Source organism: Alligator mississippiensis, chromosome 3 (genome assembly GCF_030867095.1).
Source record: "Alligator mississippiensis isolate rAllMis1 chromosome 3, rAllMis1, whole genome shotgun sequence".
NCBI lineage: Eukaryota > Metazoa > Chordata > Crocodylia > Alligatoridae > Alligator > Alligator mississippiensis.
In genome coordinates this window covers 184,676,883-184,697,458 of record NC_081826.1, presented here as the reverse complement: position 1 = coordinate 184,697,458, position 20,576 = coordinate 184,676,883, and the positions used below count along the sequence as shown (strand labels likewise).

Here is a 20,576-nt window from a genome sequence, read left to right as displayed (position 1 = left end):
CCAGGCAATGTGGACACGTATGCATCTGAGAAGGACTGGACCTTGACTGGGCATGTCCTTCCCATAGGAGAAACAGGTAGCCCACCCCTATAAAAGGGGTGGTAGAATGTGACCTCCTTGGGACACCCTCTCCATCCAGACCAGCACTATACCAAGTCACCTATGCACCCAGAGGTCCTGCTGGTGACCCCTTCTGAACAATGCCTTGCTGGAGAAGACCCCAGCTCGCCAACAAGGATCAACTCACAGCCAAGGATAGGTAGCTATCACCCTCCTTCTTTCCCCAAGCAAATTACCTGAATTCTGTCTTTGCACACCTGGACTTCAAATCCCTCCATTAAGCCTTTACTCCCCTGCTACCATTGTGTGTGTGTGTGTGTTTGTGCATGTGTGGGGGAACCAATAACTTCATGGGGCTGTATAATGTGTTGCCTGTTTAATAGAAGTGTTATTTTGGAACCCCAAGTTGGGTTTTTGTCTTACTGACCTCCTGGCCCTGCTCCAATTTCTGTCCTCTGCCCCTCTGACCTTCATTCTGTCTTCCTCTCTCTCTCTCTCTCTGTCATCTTTGCTCCCTCTCTGTCATCTCCAAAACCCCATCTCTCTCTCTCTCTCTCTCTCTGACCTCCATCCAGTCTCTGCCTCTCTCTGCTGCTGCTTCTTTCTCCTGGCTATCTTTTACCCCAGCTGTTCTGTTGCCTCTAATCCCCATCTGGGCTCTCTGCTGCCTCTGACCGCCAAAACCTCTCTCTCTCCAACCTCCACCCTGGCTTTCTCCTGCAGCTTTTGCTTTCTCCCCGATGTCTTCTGCCTCACCTCTGGCTCCACTGTCTCCTGGCTCTGGCTTTCACTATCACCTTTCCCCTGATCCACTGCCTCCTGGCTCCTTACGGTTTTCTGACCTGCAGACTCTCTAGGCTCCGGGCCCAGCTTCTCTGCGCCCCACTGTCTCCTGGCTCCAGCTTTTGCTGCCACCTTTCCCCTGATCCACCGCCTCCTGGCTCCTCCCAGTTTTCTGACCTGCAGCCTCTCTGGCCCCAGCTTCTTTCTGCCATGCTGTCTCCCAGCTCTGGCTTTCACTATCACCTTTCCCCTGCATCCACTGTTTTTCTGCCCTCAGCCCCGCTGTCTCCTGGCTTTGGGTTTTGCCACCACCTTTCCCCTTGTCCGCCACCTCCCGGCTCCTTCCAGCTTTCTGACCCACAGCCTCTCCAGGCCCTGGGCCCAGCTTCTCTCTGCCCCAGTCTCCTGGCTCCAGCTTTTGCTGCTGCCTTTCCCCTGTATCCACCACTTTCTGGCTCCTCCTGGCCCCAAGTACTGCCCCCTACTTGGCCAGCCTTCCTGGCCCTGGCTTTTGCCATGACCTTTCCCCTGCCTCCACAACTTTTCTGCCCGTGGCCCCACGGTCTCCTGGCTCTAGCTTTTGCTGCCACCTTTACCCTGCATCCACTGCCTTCTGGCTCCTCCCTGGCTCTACCCACAGTCCCTCCAATCCATGGCTCCCCTCTCCCTGTGCCTCCAGGCTCCTGGTTCCCTCTGGATTATATCCCACTTCCCCCTTACCTTATCTCTCTCCACACCGCTCCTCCTTGGTTCAGTTCTGGCCCCAGCTTCTCTGCCAGCTTTTCCCCCAACTGCCTCTCCTCCACTCTGTCTCTGTCTAGCCTTGGCACCCAGCCTCTCTTTCTCTGTCCCTATCTCTCTCTCTCTCTCTCATTATTCCTTCACCCCAAACCCCTTGACCCCAAGTAACCCCAGGGTACCATGATCCCAAGTAACACCAAGCCCAAGTTACCCCGATTGCCCCCTACTGTTAACACATAGCCATGGAAGTGCATGTTTGTGTGTTTGTGGATGTGCATGTGTGTATGAATCCATAGAGTGTTTGTGTAGTTTGTGTGTTGCTATATATTTTTGTATCACACCCTCCTGTCTAACAGCACAATATTGAGATCCCGAGTGTTGATCTGGCACGTGTCAAGTAAACAGATGGACCCTGCCTGGTGCTGGACCCTGGCCCAGCCCCACTGCCTGTCCTGCACCATGCCCTGTGCTTTGAGCTGCAGGCACCTGCCCAGGCCTGGCAGACCAAGACTGTTGTATGCATGCCCTGCACAGGATAATGAGGGGTCAAAAAACCCAGAGAAAAAAAAGCATAGCAGTTCATACACTGGAAGCACCTGCTGCTCAAAAGCATTGCTAGGTTCCCAGAGCCGTGCTGTGGCTGCCAGCCTGGCTCTGCATGGCAGAATCACTACTGCTGCAGCTCTGGGAGGCCCCCAGGACCCCAGGTAAGGCTGCTGGGCACAGCCCAGTTCTGGCCCCAGCATCTCCTACCCCACTCAGGGTAACTTGCTGCATGCCAAAGTGCATGTGGCACAGGCATTCACCAAGGACAAGTAGCACTGCGACAAGGTGCACTGCCACTACTTGTCCCTGGGGAACCAACCACCCACACCATATGTGGACACAGCCATATTGTTACTGCGCAGTAAGGCATCTACATGTGCATTACTGCTCAGTAATTAATCAGGCATAAATTTGATACCTGCATAATGTAGGTATCAAATTTACACTCAAGTCAGCACAAGTTGCCATATTTATTGTGCGGTACAGGCATGCATGTGTAGACGTGTGCCTGTACTGCACAGTAATTGTGGTTACTGTGCAGTAAATGTGTACATGTAGATGTGCCCAGTAATTACCTGTACATGTAGACAGTGACACTTTACCATGCAGTCTACTGCATGGTAAAGTGTCTTGCACAGATGCATCCACTATGAAGTTTATCTAGTCATGGTTTGAATTCACAGATTCAATCTATCTGTTTTAAATTGTCAGACTGAATACATTTTTGCCCCCTTTTTGGTTGGTGTGCAGCTTTCCACTAATAAATATCTTTGGAGCTCTTTGGAGATTTTTTCTTTCTTAAGTCTTCAAGTACCTAGCTGTTTTATATAAGCAGTGTGTCACAAAAGGTCTCTGGCCAATAACTTCCAGAGTGTACTTTATATGTTTAACAAAGATTCTGTATGTAGCCAGTAGGAAAAGTCCAAACTAAATTTAAGTGAATCTGGAAATTAGCCAGAACACTGGAATTCAAGTTCCTGCAGAGTCTTCTGCCATGGAATTGGCATAATTGGTCTATTCATTACAAGAGGACTCTTTGTGTTTCAAAATATAGAAGCCTTAACAGTCTCTCCAGCTGACATGTGTGCAATCAGAGGGTTTGATTATTACAAGCCAATTCAATTAACAGGCATAAAAAGCAAAATGCTTTCTTTAGCACATAAGGAAAGAGAATATTAAAAAGCACCAAGTCACCTTTTTTTCTGTGAATGGCAAGATAGTGGCATTAATATACCCTGTCATGTAGGCCTTGCCAGAAAAAGCATGTTCCCTGAGCCAGTTCAAACAGTCAGTTCAGGATGGATTATAGGAAGTGGCAAGAAAAGGTTGTCTTCACCCCATACTTGGCCTACACCTAAATCTAAGAGGAACCAGAAACTTTGAATGAGAGACTTTTTACTAATGTAACTGGTAGTAACAAACAACATGATGATGGGTAACTGTTATACTTGTTCAGCTACTAACACTGCTGTCTCCAGTTCCTTTCATTTCTACACACATTCGTGAAGAAATTGATGTGCTTTTGAGTCAGTGAGAGCATCTACAATAACTTGCACAGCATTCATGGAAATAGATTGAATGATATTTTTCTTTCCCAAAGTTAATAGTTTCATCAGCATTGCACACAGCAAAAAGAATGCTAAATGATTCTTCAAATACTTAAGGCACCTCTAGACATAGAACTGCAACTTGAAGAGAAAAAATAGAACAATAAGATAAAGGCAATGGAGGGAGTCTTTTGTTTTTTATTTCCTTGGCTGAGTTTCAAATGAGTTTTCAAGGGCAGACTAGGCTTCTAATGTGATGGAAAAAAATATGCTTTCAAGTCTGTACCGCAGAATTAGTCATTACAACTCTCTGTATTAGTTACATTCATGGGTGGTTTATTTTCCTGTGGTTTTTTATTTAAACTTGCTGAACTAATGGTTTAACTAAAAACATTTGTAACAAATGTGTCGGATTCTTGCTTCCTATGTTCAAAAGAGGGGGTGGGGGGAAACCCCAACACTGATGTATACATTTGAAATATATATAAAGATTATCTCCTTGCTGTAATGTTTTAAGGGAGATCACAGAACATTTGTTTTTCAGCTTCAAGTCCTATTAAACTTTAATTACTTCCACCCTTTAAATTAATGGTATCTTCTATAAAGGTGAATTGCAAAGCAACATAAACAAAAGATATGATTTTGCCCATTATTATCTGTAAGGAAGTAATCTGAATTGCATTTTTTTCCATGTTGAGGAGGGATGCTGAGTTTCCAGTATTTTTAGTCTCAGTACTTTTATCATTTTGGGGAAGAGTGGAGAAGTATAGCTCTTTACAACCTGATATGACATCACTTTTCAGATCTTTCAAACATGCCAAGGGCCTCCTGCAGAGAGAAAGAAGGGAATGATAACTAAAAAAAAATCATATTTTAAAAAAGCAACCAGAAGAATCAGAAAAAAGATATACTTTTATGCATAAAGGGCAATCATAAAAGGACGGCTCTTCTTTAAAGTTAAATTATTTCCCTATGTGGTTTACCTGGTTAAGGAACATATCTTTTTATAAAATATTTTACAGTAGTGAGGTATTTTTTGAGGTCATGATCAAGCATCATTCTCTGTGGGATCATAGCACTCTGCCCATGTGGAACCTAATGCAGTGCTGGCGCTCAGGCAGGGATCTCTCTCATACATCCACAGCTTTATCAGCAGTGTCAGGAATATCCTTTAGTAGTATAAATTACATTAAAGAATCGATGGCATTTTGGAAATGCCTACAGAAGACTTACATGGATTCCTGGCTCACTTACGGCACACATGCTTACTAATAGTTTCTGCATTTTTAAAGTAGCCCTCTCTCTATTCATTTGAAAGCACTAGGAGTTTGACTGTCGAAAGTATTTTAAAGTCTGACAGTGTCAGAAGAACATCATCTAGGTTCAGTTAAAACAAGAGTAGATGGTAAATGCAGAGGCCCTTGGCTGGCAAGAGGCATACAAGGTGCATTGCAGAAATGACACATGCATGGTCTGCTGGGTAATACAGGTCAGTCATGTCTTTCACTCTGAGTATTCATAGAAGAATGCACATTAGCTTTGACGATAGCCGTTGATATACAAACCTTACCAAAAGTAAGGTATGGTCACAAAGGCAATAAAAGAGGATGAACAAGAGAATATAGGAATGTGAGAGATCATCTATCTTTTGGGATGTGAAAAAGAAAGGAAAGGGGAAAAAATCAAAGAAGAAAAATGGTCAGATAGCATAGCACATAGCAAAGCATATAAGAGGAACAACTACATTTTTGTCTTAACTAGCAATAAGCCTGCCTTATGCATTCAGAGACTTAGAAGAGCTCCCCCTGCCTGCCTCCTCACTTGACTGTGTTTAGAGTTCACCTCAGTAGTTCATGTCAGTGGCTGTGCCCAAATGAGCATGGCACATCTGTGCCCAGATGAGCATGGCAGCGCCACATACCACGCACGCAGCTGTTCTCTGTGCTGCAAGGAAACAGCATGGTTTTGTTTTTTTGTTTTTTTTTTACCGCTGGATATCCAGGGGTCAAAAAAAAAATCTCTAAACAAACAAACAAACAACAAAAAAAGCAGAACAGCACATATGGGGCAGCATGCACCACTCAACACTGGAGCCCGCCTGGCCGGAGCTACGCTCCAGCTACCGGCCAGGGTCCAAACAGCAGGATTGCCACTGCTGTAGCCCCAGGAGGTCCCCAAGATACCAGGTAAAGCTGCTTGGGCCAGTCCAGGGCTGGCCCAAGCCTCCCCTACTCCACCCAGTGTAACCTGCCGTGTGCCAGACAGATTCATAGATATTAGGGTTGAAAGGGACCTCAATAGATAATCAAGTCCGACCCCCTGCATAGGCAGGAAAGAGTGCTGGGTCTAAATGACTCTGACCAGATGCCTATCTAACCTCCTCTTGAAGACCCCCAGGGTAGGGGAGAGCACCACCTCCCTTGGGAGCCCGTTCCAGACCTTGGCCACTCAAACTGTGAAGAAGTTCTTCCTGTCCTAATGTCCAATCTAAATCTGCCTTGGTGAGTAGAACCTCACCAATTCCCTTCTGTGCCCCCGTGATGAACTTATAGGCAGCCACAAGGTCGCACCTCAACCTTCTCTTGCGGAGGCTGAAGAGGTCCAGGTGTCCTAGTCTCTCCTCATAGGGCTTGGCCTGCAAGCCCTTAACCATACATGTGGCCCTTCTCTGGACCCTCTCCAGTTTGTCCACATCCCTTTTGAAGTGTGGTGCCCAAAACTGGATGCAGTATTCCAACTGTGGTCTGACCAGCGCCCGATAGAGGGGAAGTATCACAGCCTTGGTTCTGTTTGTCATGCATCTGCTGATGCACGATAAAGTGCAGTTAGCTTTGCTGATGACTTTGTCACACTGACGACTTATGTTCATCTTGGAGCCCACTAGGACCCTGAGATCCCTTTCTGCTTCCATGCTGCGGAGCAGGTCATTTCCTAGACAGTAGGTGTGCTGGACATTTTTCCTCCCTAGGTGCAGCACTTTGCATTTCTCCTTGTTAAATTGCATTCTATTGTTTTCTGTCTATTTGTCCAACCTGTCCAGGTCTGCCTGTAGTTGTTCCCTGCCATCCGGTGTGTCCACTTCTCCCCACAGTTTTGTATCATCCGCAAACTTGGACAGAGTTCACTTCAGTCCTTCATCTGAGTCACTGATGAAGACATTGAAGACTATCCGTCCAAGGACTAAGCCCTGCAGGACCCCACTGCCCACATTGTTCCAGGTCGATACTGACCCATCCACCATCACTTTCTGGGTATGACCCTCTAGCCAATTTGCCACCCACCGGAGTGTGTAATCATCCAAGTCACAGCCTCTTAATTTGTTCACCAGTATGGGGTGGGATATAGTATCAAAGGCATTCCTGAAGTCTAAGCAAATGATGTCTACCCCTACTCCTGAATTCAGGTGTTCTGTAACCTGGTCATAAAAAGACACTAGATTAGTCAGGTATGATCTACCTGCTATGAACCCATGCTGGTTGCCCCTCAGCATAATTTTTCCTGCTGGGCTTTCACATATATGAGCCTTAATAATCTTTTCAAAGACTTTGCCAAGGATGGAGGTGAGACTGACTGGCCTATAGTTGCCTGGATCCTCCTTCCTCCCCTTCTTGAAAATAGGGACCACCTTGGCCCTTTTCCAGTCCTCCAGGACCTGGCCTATACACCACGAGCGCTCAAATATTCTTGCCAGTGGCTGTGCAATGACATCAGCCAGTGCCTTCAGTACCCTCAGATGGAGCTTATCCAGGCCTGCTGACTTTAACGCATCCAGTACTTCCAAGTGACTCTGCAACATCTCAGGGTCAATGCTTGGAAGTCTGGCACCCTGCTGTTGCCTCTCTACAATCCCATTGTGAGATTTGTCTTGCCCCTCATTTAGGAACACTGAGGCAAAGAACTCATTGAGGAGTTCAGCCTTGTTCCCCCTGTCTGCCACCAATTGCTTTTGCCCATTCAGTAGCGGTCCTACTCCGCCCTGGGCCTTTCTTTTACTCTCTATATACCTGAAAAACATTTTTTTGTTATCTTTAACTTGGGATGCCATCCTCAGCTCCATGGTAGCTTTGGCCTTTCTAACTGTCTCCCTACAACTGCAAGCTGAGGAGGTATACTCCTCTTTAGTAATCTCTCCCTGTTTCCACTGCTTATATGCCCCACTTTTTGCCCTTAGGCTGCTCTGGATTTCTCTTATCAGCCAAGGAAGCCTCTTTGCCCTTTCCCCCTTTTCCCCCACATTGGGAACGTCTCCCTCTGTGCCGGAAGGATTGCTTCCTTAAGGCACAGCCACCCTTCCTGTGCTCCCATCTCACCAATCTCTTACTCTGCAGTGCGTTGTTGACTAAATGCCTGAGCTTGCCGAAGTCAGCCTTCCTAAAGTCTCGCACTTCCACCCTACTAGTTACCTTTCCCACTCTACGCCTTATGGTGAATTCTATTATTTGGTGGTCACTGTCCCACAGGTGACCACTGATCTGTAGGTCCCCTACCATGTCATCCCCTGTTGCCAATACCAGGTCCGGTAAGGCCTTTCTCCTAGTGGGACCATGTACCTCCTGCATCAGGTGGAGGTCCTGTACACAGGATAGGACCCTGCATGAACTGTGGGAATTTGCTGTCTGCATCTCCCAGCAGATGTCAGGGTAGCTTAGGTCCCCCATGACTACTGCTTCCCTAGTCTTTATGGTCTCTGACACCTGCCTCAGGAGTTCCAAATCTAGTTCTTCCCCTTGAAGTAGGGGTCTGTAGCAGACCCCCACCACCAAATCCCTTTCCCCTTGATGTCCATGTATCCTAACCCACAATCCTTCTACTTTCTCTTCCTCTGACTCTATTTTGATAAGGGTCGATGTATAATGCTCCTTGACATAGAGCACAACCCCTTCCCCTCTCTTCCCCACTCTATCCTTTTAGTATGAATAGGTCCAAGGAGGTGATACTTCCCCTCTATCGGGTGCTGGTCAGACCGCAGTTGGAGTACTGCGTGCAATTCTGGGTGCCACACTTCAAGAAGGATGCGGATAACCTGGAGAGGGTCCAGAGAAGGGCCACTCATATGGTTAAGGGCCTGCAGACCAAGCCCTACGAGGAGAGACTAGAGAAACTGGACCTTTTCAGCCTCCGCAAGAGAAGGTTGAGAGGCGACCTTGTGGCTGCCTATAAGTTCATCACGGGGGCACAGAAGGGAATTGGTGAGTATTTATTCACCAAGGCGCCCCCGGGGGTTACAAGAAACAATGGCCACAAGCTAGCAGAGAACAGATTTAGATTGGACATTAGGAAGAACTTCTTCACAGTTAGAGTGGCCAAGGTCTGGAACGGGCTCCCAAGGGAGGTGGTGCTCTCCCCTACCCTGGGGGTCTTCAAGAGGAGGTTAGATGAGTATCTAGCTGGGGTCATCTAGACCCAGCACTCTTTCCTGCTTATGCAGGGGGTCGGACTCAATGATCTATTGAGTTCCCTTCCAACCCTAACATCTATGAATCTATGAATCTACAGCTTATAGCCCTCAATGTGTACTGCCTAGTCATGGGTAGAGTCCCACCAGGTTTCTGTTAACCCCACTAAGTCGTGTTTTCTGCAAGCAGGAGTGCTAGTTCATCCTGCTTGTTCCCCATGCTCCTAGCATTAGTGTATAGGCACTTGAGCCCTGTGACTGGTGCCTTTGTTGCCCCCCAGCTCAGATGTCCAATGGGTCCCTTACTGATTACCTGCTTATTGCTTACCTGTGCTGTACTGCTGGATGTCCCATGGATTGAAGGTTCCTGATGTTCTCCTCCTTCTGCCTCTCCGTCCCTCATCCGAGGTAGTTTAAAGCCCAGCATAGGAGATCAGCCAACCTGATGGAGAAAAGACTTTTACCTTTCATTGAGAGGTGAAGTTCATCACGCCCCAGGAAGTCCCTTGCAAGGAAGTGTGGATCGTGGTCCAGGAAGCCAAATTCTGCACTATGGCACCAACTCCTAAGCCACAGGTTGACCTCTCTAATGCGCATGGCACAGGCATTTCCAGGGAAAAGGTATGCTGCTGCTAGTTGTCCCCAGGGAGCCAAATGTCCACACTAATGTGGGCACAGCCTGTGGATTCTTAAGTATTCTGAGTCCAAACAGAATACAAGTAAGACCCTGGCTGGTGTCTCTAGGCACACTTTTGGTGTGCATCCTCACATGCAAGGGTGCATGATTGCCATGGCAAAAATAGCAATATAGGAATTTAAATACAGAGACTAGGCACAGTGTGGGGAAGGCTAAGGGGAGTGGGTACAACTGACAGAAGTGAGGATGGGTTGAAAAGATCAAAAAGGATAAACAAAGCACTTCAGCCTGAGAAATGACACCCTTAAACCTATTTGATCCCCTCCTCCACACACCTTCACCTTCAAATAGTAAGGAAAGGTTTTCAAAAGACATGAGTGGCACTTAGGCATCTAACTTCCACAAAGTAGGATAGATTCACAGTGCTTTTATATACATTTATTATGTCTCTATGCATGTCAAGTGATACCATCAATCTGAAGATTAATTATTAGATTAAAAGTAGTAATACCAGTCCGCTAAAACTGCAAAGCACAATAGAATTTTTATACACAGTGTGAAGCTTTAATGTTACTAAAGGTTTCACCATGTTCCCCAGATAGGTCTTTTCAGGGAAGATAATTAACATAACATCAACATTTTAACCATGTAAATTTTTTTTTATATTCATCTCTAAGCATACAGTAAACTTGGCTGACAAGGGGGACAAGCAAAAAGGAATTCTTACCTCCCCTCAGGTTGTATAATGACAAATGGATCTCTCTGCAACTACTGGAATAGCTTGTATTGTATTTTCCAGGTAGTGAAAGGGAAGAAGCATATAATGGCCATCTAATAGTGGATATTGTCATTCTATCTTTGAAAAGTTGCTATTCATAATTACTCAGAACTGTAAATGTCCCACATGGTTCAGATGGTCCATATAAAAATCCACCAGAGATCACCAACAGCAATACTACCATTCTTTGGTTGCAAATTTCTGACACTTGAACAAATCTCAAAGTGTCTTACTAGCTCTTTGCATGAAAAACAACTAAGGTGATTTTACTGGAGATTCATAGAAACAATAATGTAGAAGACTCACCAACATTTTCCCATCAAAACAATTTGTTGACAAAAATGGGGTTTTGCCTTGCCCAGATATTATGAAAAAAGTGTCTAGTTACCACATATATTTTGTGATCTTTTAAATTTTTTTTTGTCCAAAACAAAGTAACAAAAAACATAAAACAAAAGGAAAACCAAACCAACCACCCAACATTTCAGTTTTTAACCATAATAATAATCGCATTTGGAAATCGTGCTAGACTCCATCATGAGAGTTGTATTCCAGGTGCCCCATCATTGTCCCCCCATTTATCTCCAAATGCAGGGGCTTTCACCTGAATTATGTTTTCTATGATATACCATACCCAGAGGTTCCCATGATTTGCCATCCCCATGATCTGCTCCCATGATCTTGTGATTCAGCAAGAAGGGAGATTATGACATGTCTTTGAAATATAATCTGTGCAAGGTCTTAGGGAAGTACAGGAGAATGCTAATGTAAGGCAGGGGTAGTCAAGCTGCAACACATGTGCCACAGACAGCATAGGCAGTCTCTGTGCATGGCATGCAGCAGAACAAGGAGGGAGCAGGAAGCATGGTGGCAGATAGAGCAGAGAGCACAAAGCAGAGCACTAGATTGAGCAGAAAATAGACCTACAACTCAGGCATGGAAGGAAATTGGACTGGCACTCAGGACGTATGTAAGGCTTAAGTTGTGGCACACCTGCTAAAAGGATTGGCCCCTACTTACATCAGGCAACCACACTGCAATTCTCATGAGACACCATAGAGCATTTCCAGAATGTCTTAGGTTTTGCTGGCCTAAAATGTTCACTTTTTCACTCAAAAGTCATTTTTTTCACACAATATAATTTCTGATTTGCTCTAATCATTTCCTATTAATGTTTTGTGTTTATATATGCTGTTTCTGCCTCCTGCTGTCAGCTGCCCCTATTATTTGTTGGGAAGGGCAACATACAAATGAAATAAATACATAATGTTTTCTTTTTGGGTACAGACTTCATTAATTTCTGATGCTAAACCAAGTCTTTTGTGGGTTGGTAGTCTTGTCTTGGTTGAGGTTTACTGTACTATTAGATATGAGGGCTGTGTGAAGCTTCGGGTGCTGATTCAATTCAGAAGAGATTCAGCCAAATTTGGTGGCCAAATCTTTGAATCTGAATCAAATCAGGGGACCAATTAAAAGGTCTGAAACAATTTGAAGGTCTCTGAATTGATTTGGAAAAGATTCGGAGACCTTCAGCAATTCAGGCAGTTTCTGCCCACTGCAGAAGGGAAGTGGACCCAGACTACAAGCTGGTAACTAGGGGCCAAGGGAGGGGAACTGGAGGAGTGGGGAAGGGACCATGGGGGAACCCCTGCCAGGTCCCATCCCCTGCCTGCTCCCCCAGCCCCCGTGATTGCTGCGCACTCCCCCAGCCCCACCATGGCTGTCCCACCCACCCCAGCTCCCGGCTCTTTAAAAAAAGCGCCCTGTTCACCAGCTGCTGTCTGGCAGGGGGGCAATCCCTGCTGACCCCCATTGCCGCATGCCATGTGGGGGCTCTGTGACAAGCCTCTGACCCCTGCCTGCTCTCCCAGCCCCCACCAATGGCTGCCCCGCTCACCCCAGCTTTGGCCATTTAAGAAAAAAAAACAACCCCCCCAGACTCATGAACTCCTGCAATGGACTTGGGGCTTCTGGGGTCTTGTGCAGAGCTCCCCACATGATGTGGGACAGTGGGGGACAGCAGGTATTTCCCCCCACAGTGTAGCAGCCGGTGAGTTGTTTTTTGTTTTAAAGGGCCGGGAGCTGGGGCCAGGCAGGGCAGCCATGGAGGGGAGGGGCTGGGAGAGCAAAGGGAGGGTCAAGGGGCTTGTGGCGAGCAGCCCATGCAACATGGGGCAGTGGGGGCAGCAGGGATCATCCCCCCCGCCCGGCAGCAACTGGTGAGTAGGGCCTTTTTTTTTTCCAGAGTTGGCAGCTGGGGTGGCCGGGGCAGCCATTGAGAGTGGGCAGGGGATAGGTCCTTTGTGATTCAGAGATTCAGCTGATTTTGCAGCAGCCAAATCTCCAAATCAGATTCAGCCGAATCAATTTGGGACAATGATTCAAATCACCAAACTGAATCAGTGTCCCCCAAATAGGCCAAATTCAAAGTGAATATTAGCTGCTTCACACAGGCCTATTAGATATGCTTATGTTGAAGTTCTTGTACTTTATTCTAGTGGTATATGTACATTTTATGTAATATAGTTCTGGTAAAAATTTCAGTATAGATATCTTTATATCAATATTAGTGAATTTATTGGTTTAGCTTATAGTGTTGAGAAAGACTAAGAAAAGTCTGGGGTCGGACTCTATGATCTATTGAGGTCCCTTCTGACCGTAACAACATCTATGAATCATCTATGAAAAAAAAAAAGCCAGTCTTATACCAACATAAGTGAATGAGATAGTTATACCAGTATAATCCTATTTAGACTATGTCATTTTGATTATACAGCATAATTAACTGGAACCATTTTCTTATAGAGCCATGCTTTAGTCTTACTTTAGACCTTTCAGTTTCTCATTCTTTTTAATTAGTTTGTTCTCTAGAATTGCCATAGCACAGTCATGGCACTGATCTTGCCTCAGCATACATAGGAAGTTTGTGCTGAAGACTGCATTATAATGTAGTGATACCTACACTGGCTACTAGGCCTGTGCAAAGTGAATAGTATTTGCTTCAGATTTGGATTCAGCTGATTCGGGGTAAAGTCATTCAATTTGGTAATTTAAATCAGTGTCCCAAATCAATTTGGCCAAATCTGATTTGGAAATTTTACTGCCCCAGAATCACCCAAATCTCCAAATCAAACAGGTCCCATCTCTCGCCCACTCTTTCAGTTCCATAAATGGCTGCCACACTTGGCCCCAGCATCCCAGCTCTTAAAAAAAAAAGGAATAAGCCCACACTCACTGGCTGATGCCATGTGGAGGGGGGGCAATCTCCACTGCCCCGCTCTGCATGGGGGGGGGTCTTCCATGAGCCCCCATCCCCTGCGTGCTCTCTCGGTGCCCCCCCCCCACTGCATGCTGTCCCACCCAGCCCCAGCATCCTGGCTCTTAAAAAAAAAGCCAGAAGCCCCCAGAAGCCCTGATAGCTGTTGCAGCAGCCAGTGAGTGTGGGCCTTTTTTATTTTCTTTAAAGAACTGGGAGATGGGGCTGGGTGTGGCAGCTATTGATGGGGCTGCGAGAACAGGTGGGTGATGGGGACTTGTGGTAGAACCCCCTACACAGTGTGGGGCAGTGGGAATCACCCCCTCACCTTGCAGAAGTTGGTGAGTGTGGGGCTTTTGGGTTTGTTTTTTTTTAAGTGCCAGGATGCTGGGGCTGGGTGGAGGAGCCATTGACATGGCTGAGAGAGTGGGCAGGGGTTGGGGGGCACTCAGGGTGCTGGGGGAGCAGGCAGGGGATGGGGCCTGGTGGGGGCCCCTCATGGTTCACTCTCCCCTCCTCCAGCTTTCCCTCCCCCACCCCCTACTTACCATCATGGAGTCTGGGTCCAGTTCCCTGTGGTGCTGAGTGGGGGCTGCCCAAATCTCTGAAGCTCTCCAAATCTTTTCCAAATTGATTTGGACCTTTTTATTGGTCTCCCAATTCAATTCGGATTTGGAAATTCAGCTGCTGAATTGGGCTGAATCTCCTCCGAATCAAATCAGTGCCTGAAGCTTCACACAGCCCTATTGGCTACCTTGGAGTTCCATGCTGTGAGGAAGAGAGAGCGCCACAGGGGGCAAAGGATCCCTGGCCAAAGATAGAATCAGCGGCCCCAGCCCCAAAGAACCTGGCAGAGATCCTCCTTACCCAGGTGCTTCTGGAGGGGAGGGGCCAGGAATTCGAACGCCAGTATAAAGAGGGGCCCAGAGCAGGCAGGAGAGAGGAGCGCAGGACTGGACGGAGATGAGCCGGGCTGAACAAAGCTGCAGGAAAGCCTGAGAGCAGCCTGGAAACCTGCAGATGGCTCCTACAGACAGGGAGCTCCCCAGAGGAAGCCTAGATGAAGAATCGGTGAAGTCACAGCACCAGAAACTTGCTGCGATGTTGGTGGCAGCTGGAAGAGCACGGCTGGAGGAAATACTGTAAAGACCCTAAGAGAAGGGCACTTAAGAGACAAGGTACCGTAAAGACCCGAAAAGGGGGGCAAGAACAAATTATCAAGGTAGACCCAGTGAGGTGAGGGTACCATAATGACCCCAATAGGAGGCTCATGAAGAGGTACCATTAAGACTGGAACAAGGTGAAAGAGAAAGTGACCTCACAGACTATTTTTTTTCTTTCATTTGTTAAAAGCTGGGGAACAATAATCCAGCACAGGAGCGCTTGTTTTTTTATATATATATATAAAGACAGAGGCCTGGGTGTGAACCCGTCAGCTGGAACAATGATGAGAAGACGATTCAATACCCAGTGGAACGGGTGAGGGTGTAGGGGATGGTGGAGCCCTCACGAACATAGGACAGTGGATGATAAATGACTGGGACTGCATGCCCAGGTACAGAATTCTACTCCCATAAACACCAAGTCATGGCAGACGAGGATGTGGGTGTGTGGATCTCTGGTTGGGACTCATCACTGACATCAGCCGGCAGGCTGAGGTCCTATGGTGATATAAACAAAATGTGTGTGTGTGTGTGTGTGTGTGTGTGTGTATGTATATATATATATATATATATATATATAATCTAAAAAGGGAAAAAATTAGGCCGGTCAGAGATTGACTGAGAAAAAAATAGGGGAGCTAACAGCTTCTACCCAGAGACCGAGAGTGGGGCTGGAGGAGCAAAGACTCTTGGGGGCTGCGTAACAAGTACCGTGACACATGCAGACTAATTTACCCCATTTCTTGGCAGGCTATATGCACTTGTACAGAGCTGCATGCTGCTGCAGCTACACTGCTTCCAGTATCTGATGCAGCTCTTTGAATGCCAGCTTGGATATTTCTACAACATGCTGCAATTCTCAGTGAAGACATACCTTCAGTAGCTGTTATTCTTTGCTACCAGCTGTGATGGAAAACATTTCAAATACACAAACTTTTTTTCCTCATGTAGGTTGTTTGTGTAGGAGGAAGAAAACTTCACCTTTTGAAAAACTGATTCCACTTGAATTCTTCAGCTGGAGTAATACTTTGCAGAACTGGACTAAAAATACATCCCAATTTTATTCCCAAGTCAATGCCAAAACTCCCATTGACTTGAAGGGGAACAAAGCTGAGTCCTTACTGAAAAAAAAATATGCATAACTATCACCTTTTCACTCTAATTAGACTCCAGCAGTCGAATTAGTCGACACTAGTCCAAGTAGTGCAAACAGCAAACTGAAACATCTTTTAATGTTAAATTATATCATGACACACACAAAGAATTATTAATTATTCCTTTGCAGTTTCGGAGAGTTTAAGGGACACATTATTTAAAGGCAATTTTGCATCATAATACCAACCCACATCTTGAGGTTGTACAGCAGAATTAATCCTGATTCATGGCTAAAGTGTCTGGCCACTTCTTGTCAAAGGATTATTAAAAATCATAGACAGGATCATTTTTGTTTAACCCAGAATGTGAAACCTTATTAACACCTTTAAAATATGGAACCATTATTTTTGCCACATTTCTACTCTTTGCTTTGTTATAGAGCTTTTTCCTGGGCTCTTCATAGATTTCAACCCCATTCTTGCATGCACCCTGCAACAGTTTTAACAAAATAATACAAACATCTTTACATCTTTCCTTCTCCGCATAGCATGTGGCTAAAAACTCCTTGTGACTAATTGCCTTCCTGTGCAACCAGTGACTTGTTCACCTATTTGGGGTACTTGTGCAGCACAGATTCTTCTGGATGAACATAGTCACATAAATACTATTCCCAAATTGGTTCAGTTTTATTTGGAGTTTGGTTAGCAGACTCCAGCTGAGTTACTTCAGAAAAACTGAGATTTTAGTGTGAAAAATTCAGAAAGTCCATAGCTGAATTTGAGTTCTTTATCAAGAGACTTATACTAAACTTACCCATCTCCTCCTAACCATGTTTGACAGTATATGAAAAGTTATGCATGATATTCCTTGTGGAAAGGCTTCTGATATATAATTATAATAGCTACTGAGGGAGGAGTTAACAAGCAGGGGGAGGTGGAAGGGTTCTGTCATATTCTGTCAGGTATTGCTGACAATAAGGCACCTTCTAATTGCCTTGCTCATAAGCACAAATATACATTTCTAAGGAAACAAATACATTATTATTTTGTTTAGCTGCTTAAGCCATTAGTTAATGCTGGTCTTTAATACATATCATTCTCATTTGAATGGTGCTCATTTTCTTTTACTCGTCCCAGTCCATCAGTAAAACTCACAATGAACAGCATCAAATTCACTTTCTTCTGGACCCTGGCAGTATAAGGGCTATTTATAATTCAACATTGGGATTAGCTTGTGAATCATGAAAAAGCTAGAGTGAAGCCAATTCCTCCTTCCTAAGAAAACAAGCTGCTGCATAGGAAAAGGTCCTAAGCCATAGGTGTATGACTGAGAGCAGAATAAAAAATTAACCTGTCAAAAAAGGAAAACAGCAGCAAAAAATGGCCATGGCAACATCTATTTGCTATGCTGGCTCAATATATTCTTATTCCAGACCACAGTGACCTTATTGAAGAATGATCTTCACCAGTTTCTATGACACCTTCCTGGGTCTGAGCTTTAACTAGGGAGGAGGATATTACTGATTTAGATTCCAAAATATTCAGTCACTCTGTTTCACTCTGCATTACCCTGCATATACTGTATCTAATCTGTTACTTTGGAAGGACCTGCAGCTGCTGTTAAGTGATTTATCTCAAGTAACCTCTGTGCTGTGACAGCTTTGAGATAGTAGATAGTCCCTGTAGTGATAAGAGCAGCCACACTCAGCACAAAGTTCACAACTGCATATTTTTGTCAAATCTGAGTTTGCCAAATAAAATTTGTAATGCTGTGATTAATCTCATTTTCATACTATATTCATTAAGGAAACAACACAGCTTCCAGTCCTTTGCCAAAATAACGGTTAACTTTTGAACAGGCACAATTTTTATGAACTATACAATGAGATACAAGTTTATTTCATTTATGAGACTAGATAAAGTTATATTCAGAAATAGTGGATCATGTTAAGACAAATTTATCTCATTACATTTTAAAGCTTCCAGATGAATCTTAATAACAGTAATTTAGATAATGTCTTATTATCTGCCTTAATATTGGACATTTCCACTGCAAGCAATAAACCAATCAATAAAGTAAATGCTGAAACAAGGAGGGAAAAACAGCACAACATTTCTTTATTTGAGACTGACAATAGGAAAAGTAGTGGAAAGTCACTGAAAAACTTAAACTGGTTACTATCTCGCAACCCTGACATTTCTGGATAGGCTTTGACAGGACTGAAATCATCCTGAGTGACAGTCAGAAATATTCTCCCTGTGCCTGAAGAAGGGTGTTTCTACCCAAAAGCTTGCTAAGAAAAATTTTTCCAACTATTTAGTTGGTCTAATAAAAGATATCACATTTACCCAAAGAACCTTGTCAGTCAGAAATAAAGGCATTTGATCTAAAGTACAGAGAGCCTAAGCCTTTTTACCCACACTCAAAGAAATAAAAAAATCCACCATAAATTCTAATATTATAAAAGCCTTACTCTGTCTGTCTGTCGGTAATGATTTATTTGAACTCTGACTGGTTGTCCTGGCAACCCATCAGAGTGATCCAACAGACAGAGATACACAGCAGAGCACCACCATGACAGCAGGACTGACGGGCCAGAGCAGTTGGGGGGGGGGGCAAGTGGCCTCACTCCCCCATCCCCTGGCCCTGCTCTTTGGAACCAGGGACTGGAGTGCTCCCCCCCCCCCCCCCCCCCCCCCGCAACAACAGCCAGCAGGAAAGGAGAGATGGTGGGAAAGAGGGGAGGGAGGGAGGGAGGGAGGGGAGTGGGAGGGAGGGAGGGAGGGGAGTAGGAAGGGGGAGGGGGTTTACTGGTGGCAGTGAATGGCTGCCTGCCAGCCACAGTTGGCTGCCACTGCCTGCTACCACATGCAAGTTTCCTTCCCTCCCCCCCCCCCCCCCCCGAGTCCTGGGAGGCCTCTGTCCCTGCTCCCCCTCTCCCCTATCAAGCTTGGCAGGCAATTTGCTAGTCCTATATAATAGCCTGAAGTCACATGGTTCTATATGTACATTAAGAATCAAATGTAAGTGTCACTTCAAATTTGAAGGAACACCCCACCCACCCCAAAAAAAGAAAAACTGAAAAACTAATGAATGAATAACATATACCTTTCAAAACTTACTCTGAATATTTGGGAAACCAAACAAATTACAAAATGCCTCTATTATCAACATTATTTACTAAACACCAGCCATGTTTGGCTTAGTCAGACAAGTTGTTTCAATAAAGTCAACTGGATGGCTCATAAATAACTTTTTCATATGCATGAGTGTTTGCAGTATAGGTCTGTCCTGTATTTGGTCCCAATCTTGCATGTAAAGTTTACAAATTTTAGTAATTCTGTTAGTGAAGAAAACTGAATCGGTGACATTGAAACATTTTCCAAAGATTACTTTTGCTGAATTACTTTTATCCATCTATATGTTTGAGTAGATCCAATGGGTGTATCCAGATAAGTGGACACATGCCTCTTGTAGCATCTCCAACCCCTTTGAGACATTGCAAGAGGCACATGTGGGAGCAAAAAAAAATGTTCCCCACACTGAAAATGTTCAGTGTTTGGGCAAAATTAGACCCCTGGATATCCAGGGGACAAAAAATACCCTGTGGGAAAAAAGCAGGGCAGGGCATGGTCCTGGACCATGCCTCGAGGCAACCAGCAGCTCAGTACTCCACAGAGATGCACTGGTAGCCAGCCAGAGCATCTCTATGGCTGGTCCTTGACCCAGTGCTGAAGCAAACTGCAGAGACCTGGACCCAGCTTAGTGCCAGGTACGTAGGGTGTTGCGGGGCTAAAGGCGGTGGGGAGTGAACCATGAGGGGGTCTGCCAGGCCACAGCCCCCATTCATTCCTCCTGCCCCACTGCATGCTCTTCCACCCTGTCCCAGCCCCAGCCCCTCCCCCCCACCGGCAGTACGAGCAGTGGTCAGTCAGCTGCCTAGCACCCATGCTGCTGCATCATGCAGGTCTGGCCTGGCTTGGCAGGACACTGCACACTGTTTCAGAGCTCCAGAAGCTCAGGATGAGTGGTGCTGATCCGCAGGTGACAGCTGCAGCACCCCTCAGCTTCCAGGCAGTGCATGGTGCCCTGCCAAGCCAGGCCATACCTGCACAATGTGGCAGCTGCAGCATAGGTGCCAGGTGGCCAATGCTGAGCCCTGCTGGCCCTCACTGCCCCGCACCATGTAGGGGGCTGAGTCATAAGGCCGTGAGTATCCCTGACTGCCTCTGATGCTGCTGATAAGCTGCAGGTAGTGCAGGAGGCTGGAGCCAGGTAGGGGAGCAATGGGGAGGCTAGAGCTCTTGGGGATGGGATGGGACCCTGCAGGCAGAGCATTCCATGTGCTGTGAAGGGCAGTTCTGCCCTGTGGGCGGCAGGAGACCCACTCCTCCTAAGCAGCCCCCACACCCACAGTCCCCCCCCCCCAACCTACCCACACACTCACATCCCTCCACCCCGCTTTCTACCCCTCTCCTGCAACCCCCACATCCCCATATCACACACCCACCATGTGATAAACCAAAAGCAAACATTAAAACATATAGATAGTTAGGATTTCTTTTATTATGATGC

General features: G+C 45.9%; 2 long non-coding RNA genes across 4 annotated transcripts; one reads left to right on the top strand and one right to left on the bottom strand.

The window, feature by feature from the left end:
• Window positions 1–3,711: 3,711 nt before the first annotated feature.
• On the bottom strand, window positions 3,712–14,689 carry LOC109280772 (uncharacterized). Of its 2 annotated transcripts, none has more exons than XR_002087181.2 (3): window positions 14,611–14,689; window positions 9,401–9,514; window positions 3,712–4,505 (listed from the first exon to the last, which is right to left on the bottom strand). It is a non-coding gene; the product is annotated as an uncharacterized LOC109280772 (long non-coding RNA). The 2 variants fall into 2 exon arrangements; XR_009460962.1 differs by lacking the exon at window positions 14,611–14,689 and adding an exon at window positions 14,292–14,473.
• A 169-nt stretch (window positions 14,690–14,858) lies between these two features.
• LOC132249486 (uncharacterized) lies at window positions 14,859–17,255 on the top strand. Of its 2 annotated transcripts, none has more exons than XR_009460963.1 (2): window positions 14,859–14,921; window positions 15,657–17,255. It is a non-coding gene; the product is annotated as an uncharacterized LOC132249486 (long non-coding RNA). The 2 variants fall into 2 exon arrangements; XR_009460964.1 differs by having other exon boundaries at window positions 14,859–15,298.
• Window positions 17,256–20,576: the final 3,321 nt, after the last annotated feature.